Source organism: Rhipicephalus microplus, unplaced genomic scaffold (genome assembly GCF_043290135.1).
Source record: "Rhipicephalus microplus isolate Deutch F79 unplaced genomic scaffold, USDA_Rmic scaffold_16, whole genome shotgun sequence".
Lineage (NCBI taxonomy): Eukaryota > Metazoa > Arthropoda > Arachnida > Ixodida > Ixodidae > Rhipicephalus > Rhipicephalus microplus.
The window spans coordinates 10,187,788-10,205,408 of record NW_027464589.1 but is presented as its reverse complement, the minus strand read 5'-3'; the positions used below and the strand labels follow the sequence as shown (position 1 = coordinate 10,205,408).

The following is a 17,621-nucleotide window of genomic DNA, read 5'->3' as shown; positions in this document are numbered from 1 at the left end:
CGTATCGTTTGAAGCCCATAAAAAGGGTCTTATACCGTAAAAGGAAGGGACCTGATTTTACTTTAGCAAAAGCCAGTAGGCGCTTCCGTGCGTTCCGGACCCGATGCGAGAAATCCTCCCCGATGCTAAAACCTGTATGTTTAAGCTGGGGGCCCTTAGCAAGGACGGCTTCCTTGGTTTTGAAGGATGTAAACTGCACTATAATAGGCCGACACCGGCCTTGCGAGTGGCGGCCAAGACGGTGGGCACGCTCGACATCCTTGGATTCGACAGTTATTTTTAGGTGGTCCCTACAAAACCCCGTAATACGCTCCTCAGACTGCGCATACGTTTCGGATGGCTTGTCGTCCGCTAGGCCGTAAAACAACAAGTTGTTTCGTCTGGAACGATTCTCCGCATCGTCCAGTCGAGCCTCCAGTAGAGACACCTTCCGTGTTGATGCGAGCACGATCGCTTCCATGTTGATGCGAGCACGATCGCGACACCGAGCTAATCTTGAAAGGTATTCTTCGCTGGAAGACGGAGACGAGTTAACGTCACTGTTGAAAAAGGGAACGTCGAGGAAGAAAGTAGGGGAACGTCCATAAACGAGGTAGAACGGTGAATAACTGGTGGTGCGCTGAACGGCCGTGTTGTAGGCAAAGGTGAGAAATGGTAGGATAGTATCCCAGTTTTTGTGATCTGAACTGATGTACACGGCTCTCATATCAGCAAGAGTACGGTGAAATCTCTCGGTGAGACCGTCGGTCTGAGGGTGGTAGCTTGTAGCTGTCTCGTGTGTTATTCCAGAGGCGCGCAATACTTCATTTAGCACTTCTGACAGAAACACCCTTCCATGGTCACTCAACAATACACGAGGGGCACCGTGGCACAGAATGATGGCGTGCAGAACGAACTCAGCAACTTCTGAAGCAGAGGCAGTTGGTACAGACGGTGTCTCCGCATAACGTGTCAATTGGTCTACGGCGGTCACTATCTATCGTTTGTCAGTGGATGTGAGGGGAAGAAGGCCGTAAAGGTCGATACCTACAACCTCAAATGGCGTTGTGGGGCACGGAATTGGCTGTAGAGGCACGGCTGGTGCAGTTGTCTGGATTTTACGACGCTGGCACGGGACACATAAACTGACGTAGTGCGTGATGCTAGTAGAAATACCGAGCTAGTAGAAGCAACTTCAAATGCGATCGTGAGTTTTTTTAATACCAAGATGTCCGGCAGCCAGGTCATCGTGCAAGGCTTTAAGCACGTCAAGTCGAAGAGTGTGTGGTAACACGGGGACCCAGCGTTGACCATCAGGGTGGTAGATGTGACGGTACAGGACTCCATTCTCCAGCTTAAATCGCAAGAGTTGACGATGCCGCGCGTTAGGTGGATGGGAAGCTCCTGAGAGCTGGTGCATAATACACCTACAGTACGGATCAGACAACTGGCAGGAGTGAAGTGTGCGCTTGTCGTCTGATAATAGCTGGTCTATTGAGGCGAGCGCGGGCGCTGCAGTAGAATTGATGGTTGAACTTTGACCGACACTGAGCTGGGTATTTGGTAGTGGGCAGCGCAAAAGGGCGTCGGTGTCTTGGTGTTTTCTACCTGACTTGTAAATGATATCGAAGCCATACTCTTGTAAACGTAGAATCCACCTACCCAAGCGTCCAGACAAGTTCTTCGACGTGGACAGCCAGCATAGGGCGTGGTGGTCCGTAACGATCGTAAAATGACGGTCGTGGAGATAGGGATGGAACTTTTGCACTGTCCAGACTAGAGCCAAGCACTCCTGCTCAGTTACGGTATAGTTCTTCTCGGTCACGGTAAGTACTCTACTGGCATATGCGACTACTCTCTCTTGTGAAGAGGTGTCGCGTTAGAGCAGAACGGCACCACCCTACACACCCTACACGGACCACCCTACATACGGCCGCTAGCGTCCATGTGTAGGGTGGTCGGTGCGGCCTCATCAAAGTGGCGGAGTACAGGTTCGGACGTGAGGGCACACTTCAACAGGTCGAATGCCGTTTGACATACTTCCGACCACAGAAAGGGCACGTCAGAAGCTTGAAGCTGGTGCAGTGGAGCCGCTATTGATGCGAAGTTTCGTATGAAACGGCAGAAATAAGAGGTGAGACCAAGAAAACTTCCCAACTCCTTCGACCTTTCGGAACACGAAAAGCGAATCCCTGCAGCAATTTTGTCCGGATCCGGCTGAATTTTGTCTTTGGTCACAACGTGGACCAGAACCTTGATAGCTTTTGTGGCGAAACGGCATTTTTTGTGTTGAGTTGGAGACCAGTGGCGGCAAGGCACGTCAGAACGTCATTCAAACGTTGCAGGTGCTGAGGAAACGTTGACGAAAAAATGACGATGTCGTCCAAGTAGCAGAGTCAGGTCTTTTATTTGAGACCGCGTAGCACGGTAGCGATCATGCGCTCAAATGTAGCGCGCGCGTTGCACAGCCCGAAAGGCATAACGTTGAAATCACATAACCCACCGGGGGTTGCGAATGCCGTTTTTTTTTATCGTCTTCGTGCATAGGAATTTGCCAGTATCCGGAACGCAGGTCGAGGCTGGAAAAGTATTTCGCACCTTGTATAGAATCAAGGGCTTCGTCAATGCGAGGTATTGGGTACAAATCCTTGCGAGTGATCTTGTTGAGCACCCTATAATCAACGCAAAAGCGCACGGAGCCATCCTTCCTGCAAACCAGAACCACGGGCGACGACCAAGGGCTAGATGAAGGGCGAATAACCTCTTGTTTGAGCATCTCAGCTACGTTTTCTTCGATGATTTTTCTCTCAGCAGGAGACACGTGGTAAGGCCGGCGGCGTACATTAGTTGTTCCGACAGTGTGGATTCGATGCGTTATAGAAGTAGTGCGGCCTAACGTCGAGGAGTAAACATCGAAGGAACTTGCGAGTTTCTTTAACAAAGCAAGTAGCTGTTGCGTCTGTGAAGGTGTCAAGTCGTCGCTAATGGCTGCAGTAAAGGCGGAAGAAGATTCAGGCTCACCCCTAGGGATGTCGTTGGAGGAGACGGCATGAAGTGGCACGACGCACGCAGGGTCCGGATCCGTCACACAGGCCTCCGTGGTGTTTCGGGGGAGTAGAATTTTTTCGGATGTCATATTCACAGCGGTGATAAGTGCAGAACCATTGAGAAACCGAACTACACCGGAAGCGAGAATGATGCCTTTACCGACGAATCTAGATGATGGTGAGACCAAGACGTCACCATGGTCGATGTTCTTGGAGGTAATAGTTTCAATTCGCTCTTGACCTGGTGGTAATTCGGTATCTTCCGCAGCTGTCAAACGAAGTGGCCTCTGGGGGTCGTCACTGAGCGTGCAGTCCGTGTTGGTGAGATGGACGACGCGTTGGCCACAGCAAATAGCCGCGGAGGCAGAAAAAAATCACATCCTAAAATTAGTCGGTGAGAGCAGCGGGACAGGACAGCAAACTGGATATGATGGCGGATGCCGTCGATGAAAACACGCATAGTACAAAACGCGGAAGGGCGAATGACGTTTCCCTGAGCAGCGACTAACGTGGGACCATCGTAAGGCGTCATTACTTTCTTTAAATGTTCAAACAAATCAGCAAGTATAACAGACAATGTCACACCTGTGTTTACCAAAGCATCGACTCGCACTCCTTCTACTTCCACAGAAACCATGTTACACGGGCCTGATGAAGGAATTTCAGTCTTTATTTCAAATGCAGTTTCTTCTCCACAAACTGCATCATTTAGTTTTCCGAATGAATATCAGAGGAGAATGAGGTGGGCCGAAGTGGAGAAGTGGAACGGCGGAAGGGTGAAGGCGAGCGGCGTTTCGTGTTTCGGCTGTTTCGTGGTGCAGTCGATGGCGGAGAAGATGGAGACCGGTGCGGGGGCGACGATTAACGCCGACGTGGATAAGAGGCCCCACTGTACAAATCCCGTTCACGCATGTCGTTCCGACGCCCATCTTGCTGGCGCTTTTGGCAGAAACGAAATGTGTGGCCGCAATAGCCACAGTAGTAGCAGACAGGGTGGGGCGAGCGCCAGGGTGCAGAATAGAAGGTGTTCGGGGCCCCTGGAGATAGCGCGGTCAGGTGGGCCGAAGAAGGTTCAGGGGGCATCGAACGGTAGTTCACTGGCGGAGCGGCAGTGACCGACGCGTACGATGCTAGCGGCAACGTCGTGTTTACCTCACTGGGAGGCATAGAAGCGACCTGCGCGTAGGTTCGTATGGGCCGAGACGAGGGAGACTGGACGTTAGCCGTCGAGTTCAGAGATGTCAGTTCCTCCCTGATCATTTCGCGTAATATCGCTCCCGTATACTGTGGAGAACACGGTGGAGAAGGTGGGAAACCCATGTTCTGCAACTCTTCACGTATTACGTCTTTTATGGGGTCACGGAGAGGTCTGTTAGATTGTTTGCCTATGTCTGGTTGTAGACGAACAGAGTGCAGAGTATCGAGGCGCTGACATGTCATGACGACGTCGGCTATAGTAGCCGGGTTCTGAGCAACCAGGGTATTGAAGGAAACAGGTCTTATACCCTTCATAATGTGGCGTACTTTGTAGGACTCCGGCATAGATGAAATCACCCGCCGGCAGAGTGCAAGAACGTCCTCGTTGTACGACGTGTACGACTCACCGGAATGTTGTTGTCGAGTGCCGAGGGTTCTCTTCGCGACTGCGGACCGAATGAGTGGTGTGCCAAAAACGTGACGTAGCTGCTGCTCGAAGGTAGCCCAGTCGGGTATGTCGATTATGTGGTTAAAGTACCATGTCTTCGCCACACCGGTCAAGTAGAAAGATACGTAACGGAGCTTGGCGCTATCGTCCCAGCGATTAGCCACACTAACGGGGCTCTACTCATCGAGCCAGTCTTCCACGTCTTCCCCACGACATCCGGTGAAGAGAGAGGGATCACGCTGGTGGCTGTGTACGTACACAGGAGGCGCGGCTGAAGACGGCGCGGGAGAGATGGAAGCAGTGATGGTAGCAGCGCCGGCAGGCGTTCTGTGACATGCTGCCAGACAGGGGGGGGGGGGGGCAATTGGCGGCCTGATCGGAGCTCCAGAGAGTCGAGCGAAGTGGGAGAGGACCGAGGACCGAAAATTCACTTCCACCACGTATGACGTCTGGGTTGAGACAGCGTTTATTCAGTCCAAGGGCTCAGCAACGAACGGGCAGTCTGAGACCAAGCGTGCACACACCCGATGATGATTGTGGTGATCCCCAGTGAAGATGAGGGCAGGGATCTAGACGGATGATGATGATTATGATAATGCTAATATGAGAAGCGCATAATGAATGCCCACACTATATATATTATACTTCTAATGCAGAGTTCTCACGTGCCCAACGCCGTTAGCACTACTACAGCGCACTCTACCGTTACGGACACTACGTACCAACGTTTTCAGACACTGTTGGAAAAGCCCGCTCCGGAGGCGGCACCAACGTGTATCCGCTCCGAGGGTGGCGCTGGCGTAGCGTTTAGAACAAGCCGCCGCCGCCGGCGGCTACACGCCGCTTCCCACGGCAGTGTTTTCTTTTTTAGTCCGTATGCTCAAACCATAGCGGCGGGAGCTTGTAGGTTTGATTTCGGTCATAGCAAATTGCATTTCACATGCGACGTGACAATCAAGCAAGCTTGAGTTAATGAGCAGTTTAACATAGTAAACATGCCAACCTGCCGTGTGCCGGGCTGTGGAAGTGGGTATGCCTCTGAGCAAAACACCTGCGATCGGCGGCACTTCTTCAAAGCCCTTAATGACCCTGCAGTTCTCAAGGCCTGGACAGCAGCTATTTCACGAAAAACCTTCCAGGTGGCAGTCAAAACCTACATTCGCAATCTACATTTCCAATTCGAGAACCTAATCACTTGAAAAGATCGCATCGTAGCCGAAAACGTTGTCGAAATTCGACGTGGTAGGTGGACACTTGAGCTCGGGGTGGTTCCTCGAATTCGGCCAAACATTCCGGCACACTTGTGTAAACTAGCACCTCTAAAGTGCAATATAATCCCCCGAAACTTGGAGAAGCCGCGAATTTTGAGGTTAGTGTGTCGGCAAGCGGTGGTTATGTGCCTGAAGTTAACCTGAAAAACAGCGATGTTGACGAAGCTACCGGCAACCCCTCACATCCAGAGTTTTGTGCAGGGGTGGCAATTTGATTATCTGCATTAAAAGACCAAACAAAGTTCAATATCTAGAACGTCGAGCTTTTACTGGATGACGTTTTTTTCTGCGGAGGGGGGGGGGGGGGGGGTTGGATGTGAAGCTCTGTATGCCGCAGTAGTAGTAGTCATCGTAGCAATAGGCAGCCACTTCCACGGCCGGACCAGTGGAGCATGCATGCGTGCGCCCTTTTCAATTAACGAGGAAACCTGCACGTATCCCGGCTGCGGCGGCTGCATTTCCGATGGAGGCGGAAATGTTGTAGGCCCGTGTGCTCAGATTTGGGTGCACGTTAAAGAGCCCCAGGTGGTCAAAATTTCCGGAGCCCTCCACTACGGCATCTCTCATAAACATATAGTGGTTTTGGGACGTTAAACCACACATATCAATCAATCGAGGAAACCTGCGCACGTGAATCATAAATAAAAAGATAGTTGTTTCTCACGTAATTACTTACAGAGAAGAGTATTGGTGACTTAATCTTCAATAACATTTGCCTTGCATTTGATGCTTACTGAAAAAAAATTAGTATCAGAAGGACGCACTTACAGTACTCTCCGTCCTGAAAGGGTTGCCACGTTAAATTCACTGGGCATTACGTTCTTGGTTTTGCACGGTTTAGCAAGAATTGGGCCGCAGTGCCATAAATATAGTGAACTAGTATATAGCCATGAACTAGATGCGGTGAAAGGTGGGTAGTAGACACAAAGCGCAGGCCGTAAGAAAGTGCATGATATCCACCTCACGTTCAGTCCTTGGAATGTCCGCTGGATGGAAGTACTTCTATATGACGAATATATGATGGAAAGATGCAAGATGGTGGTACTTGGAATGTTCACTAGAAGTACGTAGGTGTGGGTGGACGGTCACACTGATGGACGAAGGAAACAAGATGGGATGGACGGAGCTTCACGTCACTCATCATCATTCACTCCGTGGATATGCTGCGATTTTGTTTCTTTCAAACTCGCTCTTTGTGTGCTGAAACCTATAAAAGCGAAGTCAGTCGGAGGGTAGCGCTACGAAATCGAGTGACTGAATACTTGTCTGCTCCTTACAATATCGAGCCCTGCTGCTCGTAGGATGGTGTCAAAGGGCAACATACTGATTCTGTCGACATCTTCACGCCTTACAAAAATTATAAGAGGATGTCTCGCGAATTCGGGTTCGATATGGTTTCACTCAGCAGCATCAGTTGTTCTGGTGGAGGAAGGCTGGTAATAAGTTCGTCCACTTGATTGCTAGAAACTTTGGAAAGCTGTGTTTACGAATGGCGTTCTTCGCTTTTTCTTGAAATACTCTGGCCCTAATAACAATCTTTCTTAGGTTTTATTACTCGATAGTAATGTTTGGTGAAGCCTAGTTGGTTTCGTAGATATATTTTTTTTCTTATACTATGCTCTCATACTCTTCCTTGTGCTTTTGCGTGGTGGGCATAAGTCTTCCCGCAACAGCCCAAAAAACTTACTACTCCTCTACACGTTCCGGATCTTCAGGGCTGATGTTGCGGTCGAAATGGAAGTTAATAAGGTGCTATGACAGCCCGTGCATATGTTTAGGTCATCAACATAACTGTGAAAAGCTTATACCAAAGCTCTTTGTTTTGAACAAATTTGAAAAAAAAAACTTCCTGAATATGCTCTACTTTCCAAGATTCGAACTTTATTTAGTCTTGCAACGCTGGAAACCAAGATGCTACCTCTCCACATAACTCTGAATTGCAGGGGACGCCAGTAGCTTCGTCACTATCACTTTTGTCCATGTTAACATCAGACTCAATGCCACCTCTTGCCAACAGACTGCTCTCGTGATTCGCAATTTCTCCAAATCTTGGGGGTTTCCTTTCGCGTTTTAATGCCGCTGGTTTCGACAAGTGCGCAGGAATATTCGGGCAAATTCGAGGAACAGCGCCGGGCTTAGGAGTTTACCTACTACGTGGAATTCTGACGACGTTTCCGCCTACGATGGGCTGGTAGAAAGTGATTATATAGGTCTTCGGACTCGAAATGTAGATTGCGAATGTAGATTCTGGCTGTCACCTGGAAGGCTTTTTGCTAAATAACAGCTGTCCAGGCCTTGAGAACTGCAGGGTAATTTGGGGCTATGAAAAAGTGCCGTCGATCACAAATGTTTTCCTTGGAGGCATAGCCACTTCTACAGCCCAGCACACTGCAGGTCGCCATAATTCAATAAAGCATGCTTGATCATCATATCATATGTGAAATACAGTTTGCGAAAAAGCTTTTTCCAAACAAAAGTTATCAAAATACTTTCTTTAGGTCATCCATTGCAATGCACTTCATTTTTTCTTAAATTTTTCTTTCTTCACTTTAGAAGCCTTTCTCGTAACGGTTCGGAGAATTTTAGCTACAAGATATTCAAAGAGTTGGTGAGTGAAAGGCATCTGCCCATAAAAAAGAAATCCTTTGTATCAGATGTGCCAGCAGTGAGACCAATTTGTGGATTGTCTAGCTTGCCTTAGCTGTTCAAGAAGAAGCACAACAGTTTTTAAATATGTTCTTACACGCAATTTATACGATGCGTAATTACAACAAGCTCGGTCGCTAATAATCGTCTACAACCTCAACCTGCAGATGAACGCTATTTGTTGCAGAGGCCCAGACAGATTTTTTTTTTTCTTGAAGACTAGGGGCACCACCTTGATCTGAAGTGGGTGCCGGACAGACAAGTGGGTCAAGTGTCACTTTTTGCTTTGTAAACAATCGCGGCAAAAATTTCTTGGGAGATAGGGGAAGGGAAGAACGGCGCAGGCCTGGTTTGCTACCCTTTGACCACGCCACTAACTCATTGCAGGCACATAATTCATGGTACATCTGTTAGTTACAGGCGTGGCCTCTTTTTACTTATTTATTCATATTCTCATTTATTTATCTTAATATCTCAAACGCCTCACCTGGGGTATTACATGAAGGATGGGTATTTTTGATTACACATAAATGTGACTCGAGGGTCGGCTTTCAACCCATTCCCCCCCTATGTAATGCCCATTTGGGCCCTTAGGGTACCTAAATAAATAAATAAATAAATAAATAAATCTTGAATTGATGAGGGTCGCAGTGGTGCAGGGTAGATGCAGGCAGACGGTTTCAGTCCCGTTAGGTTGAGACAAAAAAGGAGCGAAGATGGGCGGTGTATTGTGCTGGCAGAGGTATACTGCTTTTGCATGGTGTGTGCGGCTGGATGTGCGATGAACTGGCAGGATGGCTGAAATTTTGATGGGGGCATGAGAAAACTTGTGAAACAGGCATAGTCGAGATATCAGACATGATGTCTCTAGATCAGAAAGGTGAGCCCGGATTTTAAGTTTGGAAACACTGGAATGATACGAATACTCAGAACAGATGGAGTGTGCAGCGCGGTTTTGGATCGATTCTAGAACGTTGGATAAGTCAAAATGTTGGGGATACCAGGTAGAGCACGTATATTTTAATTTTGGACGAACAAATGTAGTATACAATATTGATTTGATTAATGGGAGGTGGAAGTATTAGGTTTCTACGCAGAAAACCTGGAATGCGATTCGCCGAATTGACTATATTAGTGACGTGAGGTGACCAGAAAATATTAATTGAGAATATGACGTCGAGATACTTGTAGCAATCAGCGGATGAGACTGCGGAGCCGGAAATGGTATATTCTACTGACTGGTAATGGGGCCTGCGATGAAAAGATGCCAATCAAGTTTTCTCCACGTTTAAGTACATTAACCACTTATCAACCCACGTTAATATAAGGTTGAGGACATTTGGTTATATTTTTTATCTGGGCTGTTTGATACGAGACGGTGTACGACGCAGTCTTCCGCAAAAAGGCGAATGCTAGAAGACATTTTTGATGGAATATCATTGATATAAATGGCAAAAAGTAATGGTCCGCGCCCTGTACTTTGCGGCACACCAGAGATTACAAAGGAACGACTAGATTAGACAGAGTTAGCATGCACAAACTGTTGACAATTGGTAAAAAAGTTTCGAATCAAGTTAAATACAATTGAATTATAGTTTAAACGAGAAAGTTTTAGCAGTAGCCGCTTATGTGTAACCTTATCGAAAGCCTTTTCAAAGTCTAATAAGAGGGCATCGACAGGTGTGTTTAAATCAAGGTGAAAACTGATATCGTGATAAAATAGAGCTAGGTACGTGTCGCATGAACATGCTGAGCGAAAGCCATGCTGACTAGAATGAAACAAATTATTGCTGGATAAGAACTTGTCAATTTTGGAATAGATTATATGCTCCATTATCTTGGAGCAAATGCTAGTAAGAGAAATGGGGTGATAGCTGCTGCAGAGATATGGACCTATTTATATGGAACTTTTTTAAGGACTGGAACAATCTTTCCCACTCTCCAGTCTTCCGGCATCACTACCAATGATTGTGACTGTTGAAAAAATATGGCAAAGTAGTCTACGAACAATTCATTTCATGTTTTTCAGCATTTTCGCGTTGATACCATTGATGCCTCATGAAGATTAAAGTTTTAAGGAGTCTATGAGTTTAGCGATGCCGTTTAGGCAAGATGTGATGTCGGGCATCAGACTCTGGTTGTAATTAGGGATTGAAGGCCAGTGGGCCGACAGATTTAACGGTAATCACGGAAGAGAAAAAAGTTGTTCAGCAGCCTCGTGATCACGAATTATATGGTTCCGATCATTGTACAGTGCTAATGGTTTGGAGTGTCTGAGGTTGTGTTCCAGAATTTTTCAGGATTGCTGCTTAACATCGCAGGTAATGTTTGCGAAAGTATACTACGAAGTAGTATTCATTCAATTTTTATCTAGCTGCTTTTGATAAAATCTATATATTTGGAAATAAATTTTCCTCTGTTTCGCATGCAGAGGTCACAGATGACGCTCCTTCATCGATCTCAAAGCGACAGCAGCGCCGCTGCTGCGCGGGATATGGGAGGGGGCCATGCCTCGCCGCTGAGACCGCGCGTTCTCAGTCAACTGACAATATCTAAAAACGTTGCTACGTACGCAGCTGCTCTTCAGAAGACAGTTGTAGTATACCGGTCATACCATGATAGCGGCATCGAAGTGCGCGTGCGCAGATACGTACGTTACTCATACCGCTTACCGTACGCGCGCTATTTTTCAGATTTACCATTACCATGGTAACGTAGGTGTACGTAGTTTACGTAAGACATGGCGGTGCTCTCGGACACCCGCTTTGAAGTGATTTTGACGTAGTTGTTGAAAGATTCACTTTGTTCTCAGCAAACGACTGTTCAATGTGGCTTCACTGGCCTTCAGTTAGCTTCGATGACCGAGTATTACAGATAAATTGGCGTAGTTTTTGAGATAGCTTCTCATTTCGAAGGCCTCCAGGCCTAACTACAAAATCGATGTAAACAAATCAGCAACATAAATGTTTTCGCGTTTGGTGCGTGGCTCACATTTCCTTACTTTTATTATTAGTAAAATTAACCTGTAACAATGCTTCGTGTGGTGACACAGGCAAACATTCTCGTTTTCTTTTCCTTTTCACGGTTCTTTAACTCAATAACTATCTCATAGGTGGCACCACCATCGCAGCTGGGTCACATAAACGCTATCCCGCCGAACTATAACACGCTGTTATGGGGTCCGTTCGATTCGCCTGCACCACGTGAACCAGTTCACGAGGTGCTGCACCTTGCCATTCGTTTCAGCGGTGTGGCAATGACAGCCTCTGAACCCTGCCATTCGTTTCGAAAGGTAGAGAAGAGGTGTAACACTGGTTCACGATTTTCTTGCACCTCCTACGCTGACGGTGCCGGCTTGGTGCAGCCGCGCGTGCAGCTGAACAGACAACGAAGCACTTAGGCGTAGGCGCCGTACCCGCCTCTACTAACGCGGTGTGCTTTGCCAAGATGTTTCGCCGCATAAACTGTCCACATGTGCGGTTTACCATCGTTTAGTGTTAGCAGAACGATGTAAATTAAGCGAAAAGAAATAAGGCCTGCACCTTGTCGGCACATCGTCATTCGTTTCGGGTGTCGTGCTGTGCCTGCACCGCTGAACTAACGCTGCACAATTTCTGAACTTCACGTGCACAGCCGTGAACCGGTTCTGACTTGTGCAGGTGAATCAAACGGACCTATGGTATACCGCTATGTCACCGCGCTGTCCACACACGGAAACGCCATTTCCTTAACATCCGTTATCACGTTAACGGTAAAATATAACTGTATATATATGCGCCAGGCGCAGTTTCGTGGGGGGCATTGCGATATCGCGGCCAATAGAGCAACTCGATATGCTCCCTAGGTAGCATATACAATGACTGCAGGGTCCGAGAGGAGGCGAAAGAGCCGAGAATGATCTGGACAAACCATTTGGCGGAATGTCCACCCCTAAATAATGGTTCTTACACCGCACGCAACACTAGTTACCTAATCCCGCATGGGGCGCTCTTCCGGCGTCAAAGTAGTCCAAGGTCAGTAGAAACATGTAAGGGGGTCAGAGGTCAACCAGGAATGGATGTAGATGTAAGGACTGTGGGACACCTAGCGTTGGGTTTTCGCGGGAAGGCGACAACTGAAGCTGTAGAGTGATATTAGGGGAGGGAGACAAGTTTTTAGGTGAAGGAAGCTTAGAGCAAAATAAGTTTCGAAGAGAGGCTAAGTAATATAAAGGAGAGTAAGAAAAAAGTATGGTTGATTCCTCTGTCATCGGCATTGGTATAACACGAAACTGAAACCTGTCCTGACAAAAGTAATCGTTTACTACACATAGATATAAGAGACCTTGCACAATGTCTCTATGTTTGACAGCTATAGAAACGTTTAACGTGAACGCACCCACGCTGACGCTTATGCTCTGTTTCAGTAATTCCGTGCAGCCCTGTGGAAGCTGCACTCCTCGACCAATGAAGAGGACAAGCACTTCTGAATGTATCAATCCGTGCCCTATCGTCTGCAAGCGGCGGTGCGTTTGCGCAGCGTCAGAATTTATTTCTGTTTATTTCCTTAAACAGAAATTGCGCACTACTCTGCAACACACCGAGGTCAAAGTCGTGCAGCACTTTTTCTTCGTCGCGGTCCCGGTTTTCGAAAAAAAGCTTAACGCCAAATCAAATAACGGGTCCTCCGAGATTGGCGAAGAGTCCACCACCCCCCATCTCCAATCGCTAAGCCTACAGCATAGATTATTTGATTATGGCATTCCAAAATGGTGCTGAATCGATCCGAATACTGTGCTGTCGAAATTGAAAGACAATCTAAAGCGAAAGGGCGCATCAGTTCAATGCTTACAAGCTACGGAGCTCATGGCGGCCGCCTAATAGATTCGAGGCGGGCGACAGCTGTATCCGCAGTTGCAGCCTTGTTTTTGAGACCCAATGCCGGTTCCTCCGTGGCTATGCGGAAAAAATGGTATTGCTTTAGCACAGCTCAGTTTGAGCGTGAAAATGCTAAGGTCAATACGGAAAAAAATAGAGAGAGTCCAACTTTTGTTTATTGCGTTACGGCACAGCCCATTATATAGCTCACTCTCCTGCACGCGTGATGCGCACACATGACAAATACCGTGCGTCATAGCGAGTGCCAACGAGCGTAACGAGAAATAACGAGAACCATGCCTTAAACTCTGCATAACAACCTGTTGCTCGGCCATCATTTCAGTGTGGACAAGGGATGCCTACGAATTCCGAAACATCATTTGTTTCGTTTCACATCGGTCAGTGACCTGTCTTCGAAAACACATGACAATACCGTAAGATTCTGGTGCAGCAGACGTTACCAAAAAGTCTGATATCAAATTAACAATCCTATATGAACACTTCACAAAATACGCCCCAGAAAATTGAGCTCTCTTTCTGATAAGGCAACGGATGGCGTACTCACACGTAGCTTCACACATTTTGCGGTAGAGTTAAATAATCTCTCGTGTCAACTGCTTAAAACTAAGCTCAAGATAACACACTGGTCAAAGAATGGAGTGCATGCACACATCTTACAATGCATAGCCACGAATCCACCCAAAGAAATCTTGTTTTTTTTTACATTGTAACAGTGCTCACACAAGCGGTCGTTCACACAACTGCCAGTCTGTCCAATGTAAAGCACGTCGAACGACAGAGGGAACATGTAGACGGCACCTAGGGGACATTCAACAAATTTAGTCAAATGCTTCTCTCCACAAGTGTGTGACACCTCCAGCTTAAGATCCATACGCTGTCATACTGTCGTCTGTTTTTTTCTTCTCGACAGTAGTATCTTTTTCTTGCGCTCAAACTGAGCCGCGCCAAACCAATACCGTTTTATCATGCACCAACTCGCCCAGTCAGCTGAATCTGGCACTCTGGGGTCTGTGGCTTTGCGGACAACGCTGTAAAATTTTAAGCAGTGTCTTACCAATAGTTTGTACTATACAGATGAAAACTTAATGCATACTTGGCAGAGTTGCGTAATTTCCTTCGCCAATTCCTTGTTACAGCACAAACAAGCCAGAGCTCTTTCTTCTGTATCATTGAGTCACAAAAAGTGTTTTCTATGAAAAATGGGACAATTTCGCCAGGCAGATCGCATTTTTAAAACACAGAGAAGACTTCAAGTAAAAGTTTTCAGACGAGACTGTTTGTAAAGGTCATGAGGACGGGTAACGGGTTCTGGGGACTACATCTCGCTTCGCAAGAATCTGCACTCGGAGCTCGCATAGCCTTCATTCTGCTGCACGGAACTCATGAAAGAGAGTATAGTGACACATACATTCACTCATTTTCTTTAATTAGAAGAATTCAAAAATATTATACTTTGAATGTTCCCCTGGGCTAAAACTGCAATCAAACAGCTTGATTGGTGTGGTCCAGGCAACCAATTTCAGGGCTAACAAATGACAGCTGAAAAAAAATCATTCTACTCATAAGCAGCCAAACAAATATTTCACATAAACAAATAAATTAAAACATCCGTACAAAGCGTCATACGCATATGATAGTTTTTTATAAAGCACTGCTGAAGAACAATCAAATGCTCAAAAGTTATTCACAGAAAAATAGCACTACTGCAATTTAGAAATAAGTAATCGATAGAATAAATTACACCCACAATGTCGGCAATAGACTACACAAAATATTACTATCATCAGAATATAAGAAAACAATGGTACATTATCATTTACAGCGATATACTGAGAGAAATAGACTACAAATTTGTGATATAACGGAAATGTATGCACATTAGTAATCAAGTAATAGTCCACGTAAAGTACAAAGTGCAGTCTTAAGTAAATGCTTATGCTAATTTAGAATATATAGAAGGTTGTATTTCAGTGACTGTAGTTTATAATATAGCTGGTGCAAAAAACGTGGTATAAGTGAATCTCCTTTATTACGAGTGTTGATAATCTGATTGTTGCACTGCATAACCGCAGTTGACTGAATAAGTTGTATAAATGCAGAAGAACATAAATAGAATGATCGCAGAACGTAAAATTCATACATGTATTGAAATTTGATTAAACTATTGCTAAAGTTTCCGAAGTCAGAAATAAGTAAGCAGTGTCGGCAATGTGACGGATAGCTTTCTTCTGCAAAAACAATATTTCGCATATGTTACATTGACTTGTAGTAAAACAAACTAGACTGCAATAATTTATACGCGATTGAAAAGTTGCTTTATGTATTACGACATTTCTTCTACTCGTCGGTGCTATTTTTCTCTACTGTCTTTCCTTTCACTGTGTCTTTGTGCTGCCCTTTCAAGATGAGTAACGTCCATTATCAATCATAAATATTTGAGTTAGCAGTAGTAGTTAACGGTCACAGAATGACAGTCGTAAATGAACGGACACCGAACTTGGGCTAACGTCACCTACTAGCCGCATGTAGGAGTTACATGAGGGAAAGGAAACGCGCGTCGTGTCTACGCTGTTGGCCGGTCGCTATTTTTAGCGGGGCAAGCGTAAGTGGAAAAGGCGGAGTTACCGCCGGGCGATAAAGAGCGGTATGGATGGGTACTATGAGCGAGGCCGATGCTATTGGTAATGGCGCCGCCAGCCATTGTGTTTAATGCATAAAAAATGCACTTCTATTATTATAAACGCGGCGAATAGGACGGACGAGTAAAAAAGATGCGTTGAAGAACTAATCGTGGATGTCAGTCATGATGCCTTACTGCCGCGTCCCCCCTTAACCAAGAACATGGCGAAAAGAGTGTTGGGTAGAAAAATCGTGTTTGTAAACATCCCAAACTATGTGGCCATGGCGCAGTGGGTAGCGTGCTTGGCCTCTGTTACGAAATGAAAGGTGTTGGGTTCGACTGTCGTCGACTGTTTCACTGCTTTCTGATCGTGCATATTTTTACGTCATTTCCGTGACTTAAATACCTCACTGAAGCCTTCGTGGACCCCGTAGTTAGACACTTTTATGTTAAAAGTCAAGAAGAACTAAAAGGCCCACCATTAAATACACAGCTGGAAGTGTGAGCGATATGGCAACAAAGAGCGTTAAGCGAAAAGTCCGCGACGGAGAAAAACGACGGTGCTGTGTAACTATCGAAACAAATAATATAATTAGGAGAAAGGCAATATATGATAATTCTAGGAGAAACACCTTACTGTGGAAGCGCGATCGGGATTACGTAGAAGGCGTAGATACAAAGCAATAGAAATGCACATGTCGGAACATAAGGAAACGACAAAGCATGTTCCACTTGTATGTGGAGGTTGATTGATTGATTGATATATAGGGTTTAACGTCCCAAAACCACTATATGATTATGAGAGACGCCGTAGTGGAGGGCTCCGGAAATTTAGACCACCTGGGGTTCTTTAACGTGCACCCAAATCTGAGCACACGGGCCTACAACATTTCCGCCTCCATCGGAAATGCAGCCGCCGCAGCCGGGATTCGAACCCGCGCCCTGCGGGTCAGCAGCCGAGTACCTTAGCCACTAGACCACCGCGGCGGGGCTTGAATGTGGAGGTATCCAACTATGTGTATGTTAGGGAGAGCAATGGTAACCGGCAGATTCGCAAAAAAATCATTCGAGTACTGGTGACAGAAAGCTAGAGAGAAGGGAAAAAAGTAAGGAATAAAAAAAGTAAGGGTGTCACGTTGTAAGGAGCAGTGACCTGAGCTGCGAATTGACGTGTTTTGTGTGTGTGTGTGTGTGTGTGTAGACAATGTAGACTGAGTAGACAATGTGTTATAGCTCAACTTGTATTTATTTGAAATGATCCCCGCCCCCTCGGGTGGAAAGAGGACACTCATAGCATCCACGGAGTATAGACAAGGACTCGCTTTCGAATACGCTTTGTGTGGGCCTAGTCGGTACATATCTATGAATCAACAGCGCAAACACGCCCCAGAAAGAAAAGAAACGTGTGCCGTTTCTCTGTTCTGCGCTTGCGCTGTTATTTCAGGGACTCACTCTTGAGGAAGCCATAATCGGAAACCAAATCACGGCATTAAACGAAAAGAACGAAATACCTGCTGCGGTCGAATCCAGTGGCGG

General features: G+C 46.4%; 1 protein-coding gene across 1 annotated transcript in view; it reads right to left on the bottom strand.

The window, feature by feature from the left end:
• Positions 1 to 17,621, bottom strand: part of LOC119166672 (calumenin-A) — a 77,722-nt gene that overhangs the window by 59,164 nt on the left and 937 nt on the right. The gene's annotated exons all lie outside the window — the stretch shown is intronic.